Raw genomic sequence first — 4,203 nt, forward strand, 5'->3', positions numbered from 1 at the left:
CCTCTCCTACAATCCAATGGATATCTTCCTGGGTAAAACGAATTACCTTTTTTTTTTTTTGCACTTTTTTCACACAACCGTTGATTTCAATGAGTTATCTTATGCACAACAAAAATGGCAAATTAGCTCATGAAGCTTTTTGCTGTGTTACAGCCTGTGCGTTGTTATCGCACGTTTTCTGCATGAAAAAATATACAGCAAATTGCACATTAGCTTCCCACGTTTGAGGTGCCATTAGAGCAGTAATAAACTTCTAAAAAAAATAAAAAATGTTCCTCCTGCAAGGTAATATCATAATGAGCTAGTATGCATCGCTTACTATCCCATTATGAAAGTGTAAACCTTAAAACAAAGCCCCCCTGCTGCACGCTGTCACGGCTGACAGGGCACATGCGCCAGTGACGTCACCGGCTGCCAGGCAAGCAAATATCACATGTTCTTGAAACATGCAGATGTGAACGGAGCCTTCGGCCCAAAAAGGGGAAGATGCGCTTGTCTGCCTCCCCCCCCCCTCCGGTGCCACATTTGACACCTTGTGGGGGGGAGGGTGGAGTGGGTAACTGGTTTTGATAGGTACCCGCTCCCACTTCCTGCTGAGTTCGCCGTGGCAAACTCATGCGGAAGTGCACCCTCGCTGCAGCCAGCCCATTGAGAAAGCACCACACGATTTGTGCATGCTCAGCAGGAAACCAGCTGTGAAGCCGCAAGGCTTCACAGCTGGTTTCCCTTACCCAAGATGGCGGCGCCAGCACCGCAGAGCCCATAGGTGTGCGCAGTCTATTGCATTAGGTTGTGCACCCCAAAGCTCAAACACGTAATACCGATCACTCACGATGAAAGAGAAGGGGCCGGTAAGTTACATATTTACCGCCCCCTTCCCCTACTCATCCTAAAACATCCCCACAGCTACAGCCAGAGGGAGAGGAGAGTTGGGAAGCCGGAAGCACTGCGAGGGGAAGGAGGGGGGGAGCCAGGGCAGTAAGGGGGATCTGTGCTGCACAGTGTGATTAGGGTGTGCCTGGGCACACCTGGCACACCCTGTGCGCACGCCTATGCCAGAGCCGATTCAAGAATGAGGGTGAGGACACTGCGGGATCCCTGGACAGATAAGTGTCCTAATATTAAAAGTCAGCAGCTACAGTATTTTTTCCGTCCAAAATGGGAAGCTCCGCTTATTTGCCTCTCCCCCCTTTCGCTGCCACATTTGGCATGTTTAGGGGGGAGGGGTAGTGGTATTTGGCTTTTGACAGGTACCTGCTTCACTTCCGGGTGACTTTGCCACGGCAAAGTCATCCGAAAGTTTGGCTACACTCCTCCTTCCCCTGTCGCCGGACCATTCACAAAGCGCAGCTCGCATCGCGCAGTATGGAATTGGCTGTGAAGTTGCAAGGCTTCACTGTCGGTTTCCCTTACCAAAAATGGCGGTGGCAGCACCTCAGAGCCAATTGAAAAATTGGTTCGGGGTGAGGACACCGCTGGATTTGGGGACAGGTATGTGTCCTAATATTAACCACTTCCCGCCCGGCCTATAGCAGAATGACGGCCGGGCGGTGGTTCAGTTATCCTAAATGGGCGTCAAACGCATCACGGCGATCAGTGGTGCGGTGTGTCAGTCTGACACACCGCTACAACAATCTCGGTAAAGAGCCTCCAACGGAGGCTCTTTACCACGTGATCAGCCTGTCCAATCACGGATGATCATGATGTAAACAGAAAGAGCCGTTGATCGGCTTTTCCTCACTTGCGTCTGACAGACGCGAGTAGAGGACAGCCGATTGGCAACTCTCCTGACAGGGGTGGTCTGTGCTGATTGTTTTTCAGCGCAGCCCCCCCTTTCGGATGCCCACACTGGACCACCAGGGAAGCCGCCAGGACCATCAGGGAAGCACATAACATGTGGATGGCCAGGTACATCCCCCATGGCCATCCACATGTGCCAACATATGCCCAATCTATGCCAATCAGTGCCCACGATTGGGCACTGACTGCCACCATTATGAAAACAAAAACAATTCAGTGATGCCCAGCAATTCCACCCATCAGTTTCATCAGTGCCACCCATTAGTGTCATCATTGCCACCTATCAGTGCCCATCAGTGCCCACCCGTGCCACCTATCAGAGCCACGCATAAGTACCCATCAGTGCAACCCATGAGTACCCATCAGTGCCGCCTATGAGTGCCCATCAGTGCCACCTATAAGTGCCCATCAGTGCCGCCTATCAGTGCCCATCAGTGCCGCCTATCAGTGCCCATCATCAGTGCCCATTAGTGCCACCTCATCAGTGCCACCTCATCAGTGCCACCTCATCGGTGCCCATCAGTGCAGCCATATCAGTGCCCCTCATTGAAGAAGAAAACGTACTTTATTACAAAAAATTTTAACAGACACAAAGAAAAACTTTTTTTTTTCAAAATTTCCGGTCTTTTTTTATTTGTTGGGCAAAAAATAAAAATCGCAGAGGTGACCAAATACCACCAAAATAAAGCTCTATTTGTGGGAATAAAATGATAAAAAAAACATGTTTGGGTGCAGTGTAGCATGGCAGCGCAATTGGCATTTAAATTGTGACAGTGCTGAAAGCTTAAAATTGGCCTGGACGGGAAGGTGTATAAGTGCCCGGTATTGAAGTGGTTAAAAGTCAGCAGCTGCAGTATTTGTAGCTGCTGACTTTTTATTTTTTCTGACAGAGCCTGACAGCATTGCTTTAAACTCTTCTATACTGTTAAAATATACAATATTTTATATATATATATATATATATATATATATATATAATATAGTTATATTTATATACTGTGTATATGTGTAAATATATATATATATATATATATATATATATATATATATATATATATGTTATTTTCTGTATAATTAGTATATAATATAATATGATCTAAATATATGCAGATATATAAAATAATGTTTGCAGATATGATTACTATAATTGTGCTTCATAATGTCCTTCAAGTTATAAAATCCACCAACTCCTTCTGCTTCCTCTGCGTGCTTGGAATAAACTAATAGTTAAAAGAACATACCAGGAGTGGGGTTCGAACCCACGCGGACATATGTCCATTGGATCTTAAGTCCAACGCCTTAACCACTCGGCCATCCTGGTGAGTGTATAGAGTGCAGCACGCCACGGCTTGTATCGAGCCTACAGAACGGTATATTGTATCGGAATATCAATACCAGTTTTAGAGTGTTTGCTCTCTTTTATTCGAATGGATTGCCAGCACTGTAATATAAATACACTAAAAGGTATCCAGGAAGTAGGCGGCGGCTAGTACATTCCTGCCTGTACGGAGAGCTGACTTTGTGTCGTCGGTGTGAGACTCCGCCTACCATGATGTCATGAATTCGCTCGTCGCTCCAGGCTGTGCTCATTGTACTCAGAGAAATAGTTCCTTGTATAACGTATAGGGAGGTCACAAACAGATGAGGAGAGTGCGGAGGAGTTCCCGTATGTGTGTATGTGCTGGTAGCAGAGGAGAGTGTTATAGATGATCCTCCTCCTCCTCCTCCTCCTCCTCCTCCTCGGTATTGTAGGCTCTCTGAGGGTGACCTCCACACATTGCAGGGAATCTCGCCACACACGATTAGAACAATTTTTAATAATTACATTTGAATCATTTTTCACAGTCATTTTAAATCTGCATTTTTTTTGCTCGAAATTTCCTTGGAGAACCTCAGGCAGTTCTATAGTTTCTGAAAGCAGAGGTCCTGTAAAACAAAAAGGGTGGTTGTTGCAATTTTTGCAGATTTTTAGGGCAAAAAAACAAGCTCAAAAAGAATTTGGGTAAATAGATACCAAACATGTCAAGACAAATGGTGTGCTTCAATGTGTGTGTGCTTCAATGTGTGTGTGTGTTTTGGTGTGTGTGCTTCGGTGTGTGTGTACTTCGATGTGTGTGTGCTTCGGTGTGTGTTTCAATGTGTGTGTGTGTGCTTCGGTGTGTTTCAATGTGTGTGTGTGTGTGTGTGTGTGTGCTTCGGTGTGTGTTTCAATGTGTGTGTGCTTCGGTGTGTGTTTCAATGTGTGTGTGCTTCGGTGTGTATGCTTCGGTGTGTGTGTGTGCTTCGGTGTGTGTGTGCTTCGATGTGTGTGTGTATCGGTGTGTGTGTGCTTCGGTGTGTGTGCTTCGGTGTGTGTGCGCTTCGGTGTGTGTGTGCTTCAGGGTGTGTGTGTATCGGTGTGTG

The 4,203-nt window shown here is 46.4% G+C and overlaps 1 non-coding gene across 1 annotated transcript; it reads right to left on the reverse strand.

Moving 5' to 3' along the window:
- Positions 1 to 3,038: 3,038 nt before the first annotated feature.
- TRNAL-UAA (transfer RNA leucine (anticodon UAA)) lies at positions 3,039 to 3,121 on the reverse strand. Its single transcript has one exon. It is a non-coding gene; the product is annotated as a tRNA-Leu (tRNA).
- Positions 3,122 to 4,203: the final 1,082 nt, after the last annotated feature.

The sequence above is a fragment of the Aquarana catesbeiana genome, linkage group LG04 (assembly GCF_042186555.1).
Source record: "Aquarana catesbeiana isolate 2022-GZ linkage group LG04, ASM4218655v1, whole genome shotgun sequence".
NCBI lineage: Eukaryota > Metazoa > Chordata > Amphibia > Anura > Ranidae > Aquarana > Aquarana catesbeiana.